This window comes from Callithrix jacchus, chromosome X (genome assembly GCF_049354715.1).
Source record: "Callithrix jacchus isolate 240 chromosome X, calJac240_pri, whole genome shotgun sequence".
Classification (NCBI taxonomy): Eukaryota; Metazoa; Chordata; class Mammalia; order Primates; family Cebidae; genus Callithrix; species Callithrix jacchus.
In genome coordinates this window covers 149011180-149028060 of record NC_133524.1, presented here as the reverse complement: position 1 = coordinate 149028060, position 16881 = coordinate 149011180, and the positions used below count along the sequence as shown (strand labels likewise).

The window sequence follows — 16881 nt, the reverse complement described above, 5'->3', positions numbered from 1 at the left end:
ATACAAATCATACTGAGACATGTAGTCTCTAACATGCTTTGTAAACCTGTACTGTGTACCGTTTCTGTGCATCACTCAGTGAGCAGCAGCCTGTAAAGCAGTATGGGTGTGATAGTGTCACCTCAGTAAAAGTATATTTACACAAAGATGCACAGGGAAAAACATCTGAAAAGATAAACACCAAACTATTTTGCTCTTCCGTGTATTTCTAATTTTCCTGTCATGAACGTGTATCTTCTGTGTGCTAAAGATGAGACCAACAGTGCTTTCCCCAAATGAAGTGAGAGTGAAGTCTGCTTGGGCAGCCGAGGATTGATCTCAAGAGTTGATGACAGAGCCGGGCACTGTGGTTCATGCCTGTAATCTCAGCATTTTGGGAGGCCAACGTGGGCGGATCACCTGAGGTCGGGAGTTTGAGACCAGCCTGGTCAACATGGGGAAACCCAATCTCTACTAAAAATACAAAAATTAGTCAGATGTGGTGGCAGGTGCCTGTAATCCCAGCTACTCTGGAGGTTGAGGTAGGAGAATTGCTTGAACCCTGAAGGCACAGGTTGTAGTGAGCCAAGATTGCACCACTGCACTCCTGCCTGGGCAACAGAGTGATACTTCATCTCAAAAAAAAAAGGAGTTGATGCCAGACAGGCAGTGCCCAGGAAGGACAGGAAGGCAAGGAGAGTGAATGGATGCAGGGACTGCATGCCCTTCCCAGGGCTGCACCCAGGTCCTAGCAGTGCGCAGGAAGATGTGGTCACCGGGACGGTGGCCTAGGCTCTGCTATGCAATGAGAAGCATGCCTTCCTCTGGGAAACAATCACACCACTGGCTGCCTCGCTGGAGTGTCGCCCCGGTGCCAGGTGGGTGCCCTGTATGCACACTCTCCCAGGATCAGGTCCCTGAAGGCCAGCAGCACCATGTGCAGCTCGAGCACAAGAACAGTGTCAACCTGCCTGCTTCACCTCAGCAGAGTCAGCCAGGAGTGGGTCCTTGGCAGCCCTAGCCACACTCCCGGGATTCTGAGTCCTAGCCATGCAGTGGCCCAGGTAAGCCCAGGCACACCCACTGCCAGTTGCCTCTATGGCTTCCTCCAAACCTCTGGGCCCCAGCAGCCATACCCACCCGCTGGAGGGAGGAGACTCTTCAGACTAGAGCCACCCACTCCATGCCTGCCTGTGCTGCTCAGTTTGTCACACGTGACTCCAGGACCCCACGGAGCAGCCTACCCACCCCTACCGCCCTACACTTTCCATCTGAGTCCAATATGCCAAGCTTTCTCATGCCTCTGCGCTTGTGCCTGAGATCCAAGATTCAGAAAAAGTTCCTGAAGAAAAAGAAAGTGCTGTAACTCGGGCCGAGAAGACGGAGAGTAAATGTCCCTTCCTTAGCCATCTTTGAAAGTGGGTCCAGGGACCTGTACATGCCCAAGTCTACCAGTCCTGCTCTTCCTCTGGGAACTCAGGCTTCTTCTAAAGTCCATTAGCCCTGACATCCAGAGTGGCCACACAGCCCGAAAGCAAACACTGTCCCATGGGCTGTGGCCTGTGCTTACATCTCTGCTCCTCTTCCCTGAGTGGCCTCACATGGCCGTGACATCCCACTCTAGAGCATGTGCCTCTCTGGATTTCTCAGACCACGGCACGGGTGTCTCGATGGCCTGCATGAGCATGGTTCTGGTCAGTGCCATGGCCCTCATTTCTACCTTGACTGGGAGAAGACTTCTGGTTTTTCGGGACTCTCCATATCATTCTGCTTAGGCCTGGCCTGGGCCGCCACACGCATGGCTGGCTTATCTGACACCTTCTGCATGAACTGTCCCTCATGGCGCACCCCTGGAGCCCCACTAGATGTGGCCACGCCTCACAGTACCCATCTCTGTGCTGCCTCTGAGCAAAGCCCTGTACTCAGACAACACCAGCCTGTCCCAGGGCAGTTCAGGACCAAGTCCAAGTCCTCTTGCACAGGCCCAGCTGCCTCAGACACCAGGCAGGAGCCCCGGCCCACCCTTCATCCCTTTCTCCTTCTTCCTGTCTCAGGTCAACTGGGCTGAGAGATGGCAATCAGGAGAAGTGTCCCTGGCAGGGCTGGGTGTGGGAGACGGGGATAGGCCCTCTCTGAGTTCAGATGGCCGCCAAATGCCCATGGGCATGTTCCTGCTCCACCTCCTCCCTGCCGCTGTCTGCCTCGAAGGAAGGGGCCCCTGGATCTGATTGGATGGATAGGAGCGAGGAGCCAATGAGGTGGCAGCATGGAGCCTGTTATCCCGACCACAGCAAGCCTGGTGTGTCATCAGCCAGTGGAGTGAGAGGGGAGCTGCCGCAGGGGGCTGATGCCTGCAGATTCCCTTGGCTGAAGGAGCGGGGGTGGCAGCAGGCAATGACGCAGGTGCTGGAGTGGGAGGAGATGGATGCAGACGGGAGCGAGAGAAGAGGCTCCCTGTCACACCACAGGACGTGCTCAGCCTCCAAGATGAGAGGTCTAACTCAGAGAATGTTTTGTAGAAGTTCCCCACTGCCTGACTCCCCAAGCGAAGCACCTCCCAGAGAAGCTGGCTCCCAGGGGATTAGGATGGCTCCCAAATTGTGCAGAAGGGAAGCAGGATGCCAGGCAAGGGCCTCCTAAGCAAACTGGGAGGGCAAAGGAGCGAAACGCCTTCAGCCTTACCATCCCGGAGCACTGAATAAGATGCAGCCAGAGGGCACGGATGTCAGGGCTTGTCTCAGTGCGTGTGTGCCAGGCACTGGCCACCATGCACAGGCAGGAGCGGGTGTGCCACAGGCAGAGGTGCAAGCGGAAGGGTTTCTTTCCCAAAGGTGAATTGGGATGCTTTGCACCCAGCAGCTGAGCAGATGCCCAGCTTTGCCTCCCCACATGTGCCAAGGCTCACAGGGATCACTAACAGCTGGGATCTGTGTAGATCCTTCGGGGGCTTAGGCATCAACATGAGGAGACAACTGGACAGGGCAAGAAGGTGGGCACAGCGCAAACATGGGTGTGGCAAGTACAAGACTTGGGCTGCCCGCTGCAGAGGCCGATTGCTATGTTTTAGGAAACCTCTGTCTGCAAGTACCTTCATGTGGCTGCGGGACAAGGGAGCTTTAATGGAGGTAGAGGCCCAGAATAGAGCCGGCGACCAGCACCTAGGCCTGCCCCCATCACTTCCGCAGAAACATAAGCACTCCCATCTGTCATGAGGGAAGTAGTGAAGGGATAATGCCCTTGTATCCCAAGAACTTGTTCCTGGAGATGGGTGGACCCAGACAGTGCTGATCCCTCCGCTTAGACACCTGCCGGGTGATTGCTTGCTGGGACCCTCGGAGAAGATGGCTGGTCTGTGGGAAGGAGACTCATCCCAGGTTGCCACCCTGGGCAAATCCTTTCTCCCCTCAGGGTGCCTTGGTTCCCCACCACTCAGTAAGGGTGGCAATGACCAAACCACAGAAAACACATGTCCTCCTACAAGAGCTTTATAAACCCAAGGCTCTAGGTTGCCGAAGCCTCAGAGCCCAGTCAGTCCAGGTAGCTTCCCTGGCCAGAGTCCCTCCACCTCTCCGTTCTGGTCCAGCTCAACCTGGGAACCACCAGCACCAGCAGCAAGAGGTGAGGGGGGGCAGCTCCCTCCCAGACTGTGCCCCTCCCAGCCTGTCTGACAGCTTCACTTGCTGGAGGACTTTCCTTGGTAAATAGTGGTGAGGTTGAATTCTGTAAAGGGTTGGGGCGTTGAGGCTCCTGCCCATTTCTCACTGCAAGCATTTTCTTTGGACAAAGCCTCCAGTGGCCCTAGTGTCAGGAAAAGGACTCAAAGAAAAGTTCCCATGTCTTAGGTCCTCTTTGGCTGTCTTTCAAGCAAATGCCTGTGCGCTCAGAGTAAGGGCCCTCCCATATGGATCCTTCACAAACTCATCGCAGTGTCATGAGCTGCCTTAGGAACAGGGAGGGCTGGTGACCAGGAGGAGGGTGAAACAGATCATCAGAGCTGGCTTGCTGGAGAATGCAGCCTGCTAAACAAGGGGCCGCAGACAGCTTCTCCCAGCCCATTCTCCTTCCTTAGAGAGCTTGCCTCTCTGCAGCCGGACTGCAGCCCTGACCCGCATGGAGCAGCAGAAGCAGATGCTGAGGGGAAGGTAGGGGCGCAGCGTGTTCAGAAGGCCCGTGCAGAGCCAGGCATGCCTCATCATCTGTCATGTCATGAGACGGGCAGTGGTGCCCTCAGAGCCGGGGAGGGCTTGGTCAAGGCCGAAAAGCCACACATCCATGCTGGCTCTCCCAACTCTGGAGCAAAGGAAAGAGTACTGACAAGGAGTCCAAGGACCTGTGTTTTAGTCATTGGACACATCACTCACCCTCCCTGACCTTCGCTTCTAGCTTTCAGTGTAAATGAGAATGTTCTGTGCCCATGGGAGGGGTAACGGGATTCAGGAAGCCCTATTCTCACAATGCTCCCTGGACCCTGCACCTGGTTGTGTGGGAAAGGTAGAGGCTTCAGTGCAGCCCCTCCAGTCATCACCAGGGCCTCAGGACCCCATACAATACCACTTCCTTCCCGGGGAGGGGGCTGAGGTCAAAGGCCTAGCAAAGTAGGGAGCGCCTTGGCTGCGGCACAGACTCCCCCTGGAGGCGGCCGTAGGAAGTGCAGGGACAAGCCTGCACGCTCCAAGTGCGGGTCATGGAAGGGAGTGTGAGGGGGCTGAGGAATGATAAAAGCCCGGAAGTGCGACCTCCACGCCCGCTCAGATGCCCTCGCCCAGTACCTTCTCAAGGCACGCGCTTGGCTGACTCACTTTGGACCCAGGCTGATTTAAGCCGGCGCGGGTGCTGATGTTCTGGACTGAAACGGCTGGAATGATGAAACGTTCCATTTGATCAAGAAGCCCCCTGTGGCCAGGTCTGGTGAATCAGGACATTCTGATTCCCAGTGCCCTGCCCTGGAGTCTCAGCAGCTGGCAAGGCAACAGTCAGCAGACAGGTTGCTTTCCTCTGGGAAGGGAATGGAGCAGACGCCACCGCAGCCACCGCTGCAGTGGCTGTAGCTGCAACTGGGATGGGCCCTTCAAAGGTGATTCAGGGACCGTGGGCAGGGCTGAGCAGCTGGACCCAGGCTGAGCCTCCTAGTCTGCTGCTCCTCGTGAAGCTCCCAGCAGGCCCAGGGTGGACCCCTCTTGCCACAGCCAGAGTGCACGACCTGCCTAGGATGCTCCAGTCCCAGGGGCTTTTGCCTGGAGGCCAACAGGGGGGCAGGAAGAAAGCGCAGCAAGTGGAAAAAACGAGCTGAAAGAGACTTAGGTTGCAGAGGGAAAAAACAGAATATGGAAAAAGATGCATGGGGGGTGGTATTTGTAAATGTGCTTTACAGGTAAATGACTTCTGCATGAAGGTCTGGAATTTCACCTCTCCCCATCCCGCCCCTAACACCGCAGCATCCAGACATCTCGGCATCTGTGCTGGACGGGCCCTGGGAGGCAGACATCTAAGGCAGGCCAGCTCCTGCCCAATGGTGGAGACCTGGGGGCCAGCAGGAGGAGAGAAGGCCGCCCCCGCCACCTACCACTCCTTGGGACTCCTTGATTCCTCCTGGTTTTCATGCACCCATTTTCTAGTTCTCAGAGAGCCAGATACAAGCGACTGTTCAGGGAACAGGGCCATTTCAGGGCTGGCTTGGCTTCAAGGGCCTTCTAAGATGTCTGTGGAGAACACAGGGCTGGGCGGGGACCCTCTTGCGGGGGCCTGGCTGCTTCTGCACTCCTCATCCTGCAGCTGTCTCTGCAGCCAGGGAAGCAGTGTGGGCTTCAGCCAATCCCAGTCACGCAGAGATGCCAGTCCCATTTGCAGACAAGTGGGAAGAGGAGGCTCAGGGTTTATGGAACCCACAGTACCTCTCTCCCTCTTCCCCTACTTCCTTTTTTTTTTTTTGAGATGAAGTCTCATCCTGTCGCCAGGCTGGAGTGTGCAGTGGCACCGTCTCGGCTCACTGAAACCTCTGCCTCCCATGTTCAAGCAATTCTCCTGCCTCAGCCTCCCAAGTAGCTGGGATTACAGGTGCCTGCCACCGTGCCTGGCTAATTTTGTATTTTTGGTAGAGACAGGGTTTCACCATGTTGGTCAGGCTGGTCTCAAACTCCTGACCTCCAAGGATCTGCCCACCTTGGCTTCCCAAAGTGCTGGGATTCCAGGTGTGAGCCACTTTCTTTTACCCTCTTTCCCTCTCCCCTGGGAACACCTCCCCCTGCCACACACCCCATTGCTGCCATCCATTCAGTCTTTGCCAGAGCAGGGCCAGTGATAGGAAGTCACCCCTACTTGCCCTTGACTAACATCAGCCAAAGCTAATCCTTCTGTCCCAGATGTGGGTGATCACTAGTGAGGACCAAAAGGAACAGAAGGAGCCAGCCACCTCCCCACCTCCCCCGAAGCGCTGGCTCCCCATCCTTCTCCCCTCCCACAACCCTCATTCTCATCGTCCTGCCTGCCCTAGGCCCAGAGTCCCCTCAACTCCACACTTACCTCTAACACGGCCCATATTTTTGGATAAGAATAAGGAAGTCCAGAGAGGAGAAAGCACTTGCCCAAGATTGCATTGCCTTTTCATAGTGCTAACTGCTAGGCCGGGTGCCGGGGAGATGGGCCTAGCGGGGTGTTACCAGAGCACTCATTTTCCAAGGAGGTGCCTAGGCTCAGGCCCGAAGGAATGAAAGCATGGGTAGGGGATCACTGGCATGAGTGGTGAAGCAAGGCCTGGTTTTAGGGTTTCGTTTTTTTTTTCCAGTTTAAAGCAGGCACTGCCTGATGTAAGCATTTTCACCAGGGATGCTGGTTCTTGTGATTAAAACCCTTGTGCCTGCTCTCTCCATAGCAACTCTCTGCCACATCAAGCTGTCTGGGAAACTGACCTAGTCATCAGAAAATGGCATGCCGAGCCAAAGATCACAGGGACTACATCAAGGGATCTGGACTGGGTGCCCAAGCTGGGCCCACAGATGGGGTCAAAGCCAGGGACCACCGCCAGCAACCACCAGCAGCTTCAGGCTTGCCCACCACTGGCTCCAGAGGCGATGTCTCCTCTCTGACCCAGGGCGTGGCTTCAGAGCTCTGTGGGAAGAGGGATGGCTCAGTGGGCGTTGATGAGTGGGTGAGGAGCTGCTCTCTTGGCTGGCCTGGACTCATCTCCCTTCTCCAGGCAGGCACCCTCCCAGTTCCCAGCTCCCTTTTGAGATGGGAAATGAGCACACTCCCCATAGGAAAAGCCCAGACGGTGTTTCTGAAAGTGGCCTCTGGGACCGCCTGGCAGTCAAATTCCCTGCGACACACGCTTAAGCTGCAGATTCCTTCTGCATTCCACTTCCGACGTTGAGAATGATACCCATAGGGCCTCTTGGCTTTTCCTTTGCCAGTCTCTTCTCCACGCAGACCTGCCCTGCCCACATCCCTGCAGAAAGTGATCAAGGAAACGCCTGCCAAATGCATGCATGTGTGTCCCTGAGAGAAGGTAATCCGGTTCAGTTTCTAATCAAAGGCACTTGAGCAAGTCCCTCTCTGTGCCTCAGTTTCCCTTTGGAAAAATGAGCTGACACCAGCCCTGCCCACCCTCTAATCCCTCCAAAGGCTACAAGTGAAGAAAGGTAATGAGAAATGTGGCAAAATATTAACAGCGGGAATTCAGATAAGGCTTCAGGAGTTCTCTGCACGATTCTTACAACTTTTCTATAAGTTTTAAATCAAGGTAAAAAAAAAACTTAAAGATGAAAAGTAACAACAGTGCTGGCATGATGGCACTCACCTGTAGTGCCAGCTACTCGGGAGGCTGAGGCCCGAGGATCACTTGAGCCCAGGAGTTGAAGGCTCGATGTGTTATGATTGTGCCTGTGACTAGCCACTGTACTCCAGCCTGGGTGACAAGGCAAGACCCCAGCTCTTAAAAAAAAAAAAAAAACAGCGAAAACCAAAAAGAAAATGAATCAGACTTTGGTAGGCATGAGAAATCACCCTAAGAGTTAAGTGTTCTTCAGTGAGTCATTTGAAATGTGGGTAGATCCCGTTTGCATCAGGTGGGGGCCCACATCCCAGCCAGCATCTCTCTCCACCTAGTCCCACCTCGCTCCTTGCCACCACAGCCCTGGAGGAGGGCACCATAGTCCTGGCTCAACCACCTTCCCTGCCAGGCACCTGGCGCTCGCAGGCACCCGGTGCAGCAGGTGCTCCTGGCTCCAGCCGCCCTTCTGTACTGGTGAGAAAACTGAGGCCTCCAGGGGTTGCAAGACAGGCCCAAGTTTGCACAACTGGATGGCGGCTGAGCTAGAGTTTGAACCCAGTCTGACCTCTGAGCCATTCTCTTAACCACTAGGCTATAAAGATGCCACCCTCACCTGCCACACACCTGACCAGCTGTGGGACAGTTCAACACCTGCTCCTCTTCTTGGTCTTTGGAAGTAATGATGGCAACCTCTCCTGACCATGTCTCAGGGACTGGTCTCCCCATGGCACTGCCCTTGTCTTGGCATCAGCTGGTTCACTATGGGCACAGTGGGAATGAATGCAGAGCCCCTGGACTGCCCCTAAACGCGAGGACCCAAAGGCCTGGACTGCCTCGTGGTTGTCACTGAGGGCTCCAGAGCACTGAAAGGCAGCTCTCCACTCTGGCACTGGCCCTGTCCCATGCCACCAGGGACTGGTAGTGGGGGCAGCCTCGGGGCTGAGAGAGAGAAGGAAAGTTTGCGTTACATGTGACCTGGCACCTTATGAGCTGTGGCTGGAAACAAAACCCACACCAAAGTGATCAGTCACTTTGTGGAGGCAGGAGTGGGGAAGCAGGAAGGCACTGAGCCAGAATTGGGGGGCTTTGCTTGGCATGCAACTGACGACAGTTCAGACCTGAGGAGTCCTGGGGGACAATGAGCAGGAAGACAAGGAGCACAAGTCAGGCTAAGGGAGGCATAACTGCCCTCACATGGGAAAGGCTTTTTCTGGAGTCTGGACTTGAGCTGAGCAGGAAGTGAGGTGGACAATCACTGCTGCCATTTCCCTTCAGGTGGCAACTCCTTACTGACAGATGGCCTCTCTGTCACTCCTCAGGGCTGATTTCTCTTTGGGCCCGCATGTGCAGGAGCTCAGCAAGAAGCGGTTTATGATATTTAAGGAGAAAGGGGGAGGTTAGACTCGAGCAGCCCCAAAGGACGTGCAGGCCTTGACCTGGTGGCTGCCGAGCTTCTCCTCCTGCTTCCAAGCCCTTCTCCAGGAAACCTTCTCTGATCTTCCCAGCCAGGGGTGCCTTGATGCTCCGGGACCTAGGAGCCCCTAATGTTTTCATGCTACACAGAGCAGCAACACCCTAAGTGCCACCTCTGGTGCTTGACTCATGAGTGTCCAGAGGATGGAAATGAACAGACCTTGAGCACCTGCTGCATGCCTTGCCCTGCGCTGAGTGCCTTCAGTCACCTCCACATGGCTGAATGGACTGCGCCCAGCCAGGGGCTGGGAATTAATGGGAGGGGCAGGTGAGTCTGAAGGGCCATGAGACCAACGTAGGACTTAGCCCAGGTTCTGAGGCCTTGAGCACTGTTGGATGGAGTGTGAGAGGTTCTTTCTCGGGGCTCCTAGCTTTGGGTCCTGAGATGCTGCTGCACAGCCTTCCACAGTGTCAAGGCTCCATGTGCATGGCTCAGCCACCACCTACCTTATCTAAGTCCCTAGCAGCCCTGGGTGGGAGGCAGCTTGATGTGTCACCCCCTTAAACCGATAGAGTACCCAGATGTCCCCAGCTTACAAGTGGCAGAGCAGGCAGGAGCACCTGAGCTTTCGGCCTTTTTCTAAGGCAAGATATCCCTCTACCTTTCCAAAAAGGACAGACTCTTGGCTCCCGCTGCACCCATCAAAACAATCCAGCCACAGAGCTGGTGCACTGCTGATCAGGGCGATAACACCCAGTGACACCTGATTCGGTGCCTTCTGTCTGAGTGTGATCAGCCACCACTGCATGGCCCTCCCTAAGATTGTCCTGTACCCAGCACATGCCCATCACAGGCCCTAGAGCCATCGGGGGAATCCTCTGTGTGAGCCACCCTCTGGGTCTCAGTTTCCTCATCTATAAAATGGACACAGGGAGATGGAGGGATGTGAGGTTCCCTGATTCTTACAGGCCTACAGTCAACTCAGAGCATCGTGGCAACCAAACTGCATCTTTCCTAAAAGGAAGGCCAGGGGGCTGAGGCTGGCGAGGGGGACACTTGCCTCAGTAGGGCACGCTGGCCTCCTCTGTTTGCCAGTCTCTTCACTCAAACAGCGAAAACCAGAAACCCACTGCCTCCCCAGGGCGACCCAGAGAGAGATGCTTGGAGCCAGTAAGGGTTATGGATGGGGAAACTGAGGCCCTGACTTGTCCCCAGCTGGACACGGACTGGGTGTCCCCCGCTGCCTCCCCGCAGGGCCGCGTCCGTGGCGACTCGACAGCCCTACCTGGCACAGGTGCCCGGCTCGTGGGGCGGGTGGAGGGTCGGGCGGTCGCGGGGCGCGGGCTCCCTCGGGTGGGCTGCGCCCGGCAGGGCCGGGCCTGGGAGGCGGGCGCAGGGCGCGGGGCGCAGCGGGGAGCGCACAGCTAGGCGAGGAGGCGCGGACTGGGCTCCGCCCGCAGGAGAACAAACAGGTTTTCCCTGGCTGCCCGGAGCCTCGCCCCTCGCTCCTCCCCTCGGCCGGCCCCTTCCTCTGCCCCTCCTGGGGTAGGTAGAGGCGCCTGGCACATTCCGCACATTCTCCCGCCAGCGTCCTCCGCCTGCCCGCCCCTTCTTGGCCCCGCCCCGCGGGGCTGCTGGAGAAATCAAGTCCCGGGCTCCCCTCGCCGAGCACGGGGCGAGCTCCAGAAGGCTCTGCGATGATGGAAAACTTCCAGGCAAATTCCTCCCGGCCGGTGGCCCCCAGGCCAGGAAGCCTCCGCCACGTGAAGGGCCCCCGCTCCTAGTTGCGCGATCTGGCCCCGGCAAAGGGCCAACGACTTCCACAGATGCTGCCGGGTTAATTCAATCGAGAACTACTATTCTTAGATCCATTTTACAGATGGAGATCCCAGACAGGGGCGGGGAGGGGGGCGGGGGGTTGGCGGCTGAGATCATCCAGGAAGTACTGGAGGCAGGAAAGGAGAATGAGAGAGCCGCTCACCGTGGAAGGCCATCGTGTGAGGGACCGGGCTCACAAGGCACAGCCAACGGGACTACCTCCCAGGCTGGGCAACGAGATACATCCAGACCCCCAGAGTCAGTGCGGTTCGATGTATGTGAGTCGCGCATTGGTGCTCAGGCAGTTCTTACTGTGTGCAAGGCCCTGGGCTGGGCTAGGATGGAGAGAGCATGGACGAGAAAGCCCTCACCCCACGGCTTCCCAGGTAGGGAGACAATTAAGCTAGCCCCAGAAGTGCCATGGAGCTGGCCAGGATGATAGGCTCAAATGAATGAACCAGCGGTGTCTCCTTCATCAAGGCCTGCCAGTGTGATTATCCCATGGGCCTCCAGAACACCCACTTCTCCCTGTGCCTGCTGCCACCACCCTTGTCCAGACGTGGCCCAGAAGACCAGCCTCCTTGCTGGCGTCCCCTACGTCTGCCCTTGCCTTCCTTCCCCTCAGTCTCTGCACAGAGGTCAGGTTAATAGTTCACATGTGTCAATATGATCACGTGCTCTGCTGCTTACATCTCCTCGAAGGCTTCGCATTGCTCTCAGGGTAAAAACCAGACTCCTCAAGATGACCCTTTGCTGCAAGTCCAGTCACTCTTCCTTTTGTTCTCTACCTCACAGCCACAATGGCCTTTTCCCATCGTCTTCTGAATACATCACATGGCCCTCAGCTTGGGGTGTTTGCTCCTGCTCCCTGGACTCCCTAGAATGCTCTTCGTCCCTCTTGGGCTAGTGGGCTCTTAGTCATTCTTCAAGCATCCACCCAGTGTCCGGAAAGCCTCCCCTGCTGCCACCCAGTCAAGCTGATCACTTCCTTCTGTGCACTCCCCAGTTGTTTTAGAGCCTGGGCTCTGGGAGGGCAGGGCCCCTTCTGATTCATCCCTGGGTCACAGAGACCAGTACAGGACATCTGAAGAATTTGCAGAAGGAAGTGTGGAAAGTGTCCTCATCCTTTTTTTCTTGGGCTTCTTCAGACAGGGAGAAGGTGACCCTGCGTGTGCTTGGGGGGTTGTATGTAAAGTCACTTCTGTTCATGTCTGTCTCTTGCCAGCAAGCATTTTTCTGCTTCCAATATTGTATGCCCCTGTCTGGTGGCCAGCAACTAACACCTCCCGTCCCCCACTGTGGCTACTGGTGGCATCTTACCTCCTAAACATGCTCACTGTTTGACTTAGGCTGTGTCATACTCTTTGTCTGGGCCCTAACTTGAAGTGGGTGAGATGTATGGAAAGGAAGAAGGAAAAGGCCAATTGTTCCAGGGGGTCGCAGCTGGAGATCATGAGCAAACGTGTTGTCCAAGGGCACAGCCAGCCAGTGAGGACTGCCTTAGGCTGGGCAGCCCCAGGGCCTCAAGCTCTTCCCATGTCCCAGGTGACTCAGTCCTTGCCCAGGCCAGATTTGTCACGACTGCTCCAGCCAAAGGGACCAGCCTTCGCTGATCCCCTCCCTCCCTGCCAGGCTGCCAGGCCCTGCAGCTGATCTTGCCTGCAAACGGGTTTGACTCGAACAGTGACTGCCCTGCCCTGCCCTGCCCTTCCTACCTGTCCACTGCCCCAACAGCCCTGCCAGGCACCTCCAGCCACCTCAGCCTTGTCAACACCAGACATGCCCAAATGACATGTACCCAGATAGACCAAGTGCTCAAACACCACCAGGATCCTGCACAAGACGCTCCCTTTGTTTAGAACCACATTTCCACCCTAGGGACACCAGATGGCCTCCACTCACTCTCAGCTGCAACATTATCTCCTTTATGAACCTTTCCTTAGACCTCCCTCAAGGTCTAGGCCAAGGCTGTGGTGGCTGCTGGCTGCCTCCAGACTGGGCTCTGTCCCTGCCTGGACTGAGCTTGCCCTATCTTTTCCTTTTCACATCTCCTCTTGCACCTCAGCCCCCACCTCCAGCTCCAAGATAGACTACCTCCCACCCCCTGGTTCTGGCAGTGCTACCTCCAGGGGACAGGACAGTCTCTTCCCACCAATAAGTAGGTCCTCAGCAAGGCTCTAAGTGAGAGGTTGGGGCTTGAGGGTAGGCCCAGGCTGGGCTGTCTGGGCAGGCAAGAGGCTGAAAGTTTGAGGCAGGGAGTGGCAGGTGATGAGCCCTGTGCTGGGGAAGCCATAGCTCACGAGCAGGCAGTAGAGGCAGCTTCTCTGGGAGGCTGCATCAAACCAATAAGATGGTGGCAGGACAGGTCGCTGCCGGGGAAAGAACTGGCCAGCAGCACTCCTCCGCTCCAGGGCTGGGAACAGAACTCAGGCGAGGTAATCTAGCCCGAGTTCCCAGGCCAGGTGCTGGGCCTGGTGGCTCATGCCTGTAATCCCAGCATTTTGGAAGGCCAAGGAGGGAGGACCGCTTGAGCTCGAGAGTTCAAGACCAGCCTGGTCAATACGGCAAGACCCCCATCTCTACAAAAAATACAGAAAACAAAGAGTTCCAGACTAGAGAGGGGAAAGAGGGGTTGGGCCCTGGAAGCTGTCAGGTCCCAAAGCTGACCCAGGTAGTGTCTTCAGCTACAGGGGACTGAAGACAGGCAACCAGCCTCAACCCTTCAGTCGTACAAATGGAGAGACAGAGGCCCACAGAGGGACAGGTTACTGCCAGGATTACACAGCTAGTCTGAGGCAGAGCAGAGCCTAGAACTTGGGGATGCAGTTGCTCTGGCAGTCCCTGCCCAGCTGGAGAGAAGCTGGGGTGCTCACGTTCACACTTGGGGAGGGCTGGGGTCCTGCTTGGGCCCTAATCCCCTCCTTGCCAGGGTCCACCCTGCCACCTCATCCTCCTAAGCTCTTCAACTGGTTTACACTTGTTGGGTGACTCTGTCTACTCGAAGTATGGTGGACGCCCTAGAGGCAGAGGCCCCAGGTGTGACTGCAAGTAGGATGGGCCCAATGAAGCCTGAAACCTGTGAGGCTAGGCCTTTGTGTTTGTAACCAGCTCTCTTACTCAGAGCTGGCGCAGCTGTTCAGCACATGGAGTGACTGCCTCTCTCCCCCCGTTCTGCACCTGCACTCCACACTAAGGGGTTGTGGTCCCACTCTCTGGCACACACACACGTTCTTTTTTTTTTTTTTTGAGATGTAGTGGCGCGATATTGGCTCACTACAACCTCCGCCTCCCAGGTTCAAGCAATTCTGCTGCCTCAGCCTCCCGAGTAGCTGGGACTACAGGCACATGCCACCACGCCCAGCTAATTTTTGTATTTTTAGTAAGGATGGGGTTTCACCATTGGTCAGGCTGGTTGCGAACTCCTGACCACGTGATCCGCCCGCCTTGGCCTCCCAAAGTGCTGGGATTACAGGTGTGAGCCACCTCGCCCGGCTGCACACACACTCTTATTTGCCCCACTGCACTGCCACCCCCACCGTGGCCAGAGACCAGTCAGACCCTATCCTGGCCTGTAGTGGCTCCCAGTCCGAGGGAGGAGGCAGCCGACTTCTACTCCAAGGGACAGCATCCATGCCTGGGGATTGTTTGCTGTATGAACAGTGGCCTCATTGGGAGCAGTGGCCCCGTCATAAAGTGAGTAGCTGGCTGGTCTGAGATCTGCCACTAGCGTGGCCTGGATCCCCACTGCCGTTTGAATCTACTGCTTCAAATGAGCCCAGGAAACATGCAGCCATCAGTCTCACAGTGAAGCAGCTCCAGGCCAGGCCTCGCTGGCAGATAATCCCTGCCCTGAAGAATGGCTTTTTGCTGCTTTAAGAATCATCCACAGATCGGAAAAAGAATGTTCTAATTGGAAAACCTCCCCGCCATGGTTTTCCGGAGTTTTAGTACAGTTGGACGGCAGGGAGACTCCTGGGATAAGGAGGAAGGGAAGTCATGAGGAGGAGACAGTGGGCTCCCTGCCCAGCGCCCCCTCATCCCCATCAAGCTCAGCTTAGCTACTGCTGGCAAAGAGGCCATGATGAGGGCCCCGTGGTTCTCAGCCTGGAGACTATGGAGGCTGTCTAGCCTCAGCTGGGAGCTCTTCCCCCTGAGCTGGGCCCAACCCCGCCCCCCTAGAGGCCCTGCTGCTGCCCCAGAAGCAGCCCAGGATCCGAGGCCCTCTGGCAGGACTGATGCTCACTAGGCACTGCAAGTGTAGGCCTGGAAGAGAAAAGGCCTGGAAGCTAGACATGCTCAAGAAATGGGAAGGCCAGAGCCAGTGTTGGGGTCTGTGAGCACGCCCCAGACCCCTCGGGAGCCCCAGGTTGGAGGTCTGGCAGAGAGATGCAGACTGCAGGTGATTGCTGACTTCTGAGCAGCTAGATCTGTCCCGAGAGGGAGGGAGCTCTGACTCTGGAGCCCTGCTAAGCCTGGTGTGGCTAAACCGGAGGGGCTGTCTGGCTCCAAGAGTTGTGGATTTCTCTTTCTTTCTTTCTTTCTTTCTTTCTTTCTTTCTTTCTTTCTTTCTTTCTTTCTTTCTTTCTTTCTTTCTTTCTTTCTTTCCTTTCTTGCTTGCTTTTTTTTTGAGATGGTCTCAGTCTGTCACCCAGGCTGGAGTGCAGTGGCACAATTAAGGCACACTGAAGTCTCAACAAACTGGGCTGAAGCAATCCTCCCACCTCAGCTTCCCTAGTAGCTGGGACTACAGGCACGCACCATTGTGCCTTGCTCGTTTTTTTGTAGAGATAGTGTTTCACCATGTTGCCCAGGCTGATTTTGAATTTTGAACTCCTGGTTTCAATCCATTCATCTGCCTTGGCCTCCCAAATTGCTGGGATTACAGGCATAAGCCCCCATGCCCAGTCTTGTTCCTTTTGGTTGGAAGGGGAAATGCAGTGGACCCCTGTAACGCCATTGCAAATCCAAGTCCTCTTCACACAGGGGAGGGAAGGTTACTGGGCTTCAGCTCTTAAAGGTTGTATGCTTCTTTATTAGTCTTTTCCAGAAACCTCCCTGGGTGCTTAGCTGCCTTGATTTCTTCATGGGGAGCAGCCTTTAAGAGATTAAAGGGGAGAACAGTTTGTCCAACTGAGTGAACTGTGGTCCCTGATGTTCTGGAGTCAGACCTGCTGCTTTCCTTCTTCTTCTGCCCACATTGCTGCTGGCCAAAGCCTCGCTTGGTGAAAACTCTAATTTTCTCAGCATAGAGGGAAAGGGCTGGCTCTCATCAAAGAGAATTGGACCAGCCTGGCTGGGGATGCATTTGGTTCACGTTGATTGCACTTGGCCCAAGTAACCTGTACTTGGAGATCTTGAACTCGACTGAATAACTCTAGGCTTCCCGGCATTGTGCCCTCTCTTCCTCCTCCCCTTCTTCCCCCACCTGTCCCATCCCAGGCCTTAGGGGCTGCAGCTCTGTAAACTGTAACCAGCACATGTCTCTAGAGATCCTCTGCTTATGACAGGTGCCACTGGCTACATGTGGCTATTTAAATTTAAGGGAATTATAAAGGAATAAAATAGGAAATTCTGTTCCTCAGTCACACTGGCCACATTTCAAGTGCTCACCTCACATGCTACCCTTCTTGGAGGGAGATATCCACTTCCTCCTTAACTGAAGCCAGGCACCCTTCCTCCGTGCAGCCCAATCCAGAGGAGGCTCTTCCTTCTCCCATGCCCCAGCTACCTCAGAATAGACCCATCTCCCATTGGATGAAAGTTTCCCCTCCTTTGAGGCTCAGGCCAACTGATGACATCATCCCCCACCTGACATTCAGGCAGGTCTTAGCCCTGAATGTGAGAAAGTGGCTGGGAGAGTGAGGGTAAGAGCAGTGATGTGGGGTAGTTAGTGTGTGAACTGAGC

At 55.7% G+C, this 16881-nt stretch overlaps 1 protein-coding gene across 18 annotated transcripts in view; it reads right to left on the bottom strand.

The window, feature by feature from the left end:
* ZNF185 (zinc finger protein 185 with LIM domain) overlaps positions 1 to 10603 on the bottom strand; it is a 77085-nt gene extending 66482 nt beyond the window's left edge. For 13 of the 18 annotated variants that reach the window (XM_078363509.1, XM_078363513.1, XM_078363518.1 and 10 more), the window contains exon 1: positions 10444 to 10603. The gene's annotated coding sequence lies outside the window, so the exon portion shown is untranslated. Of the gene's footprint in view, positions 1 to 7771; positions 7906 to 10443 lie in introns of all 18 variants that reach the window. The other 5 variants (XM_078363510.1, XM_035288228.3, XM_078363520.1 and 2 more) reach the window with 1 other exon arrangement.
* Positions 10604 to 16881: the final 6278 nt, after the last annotated feature.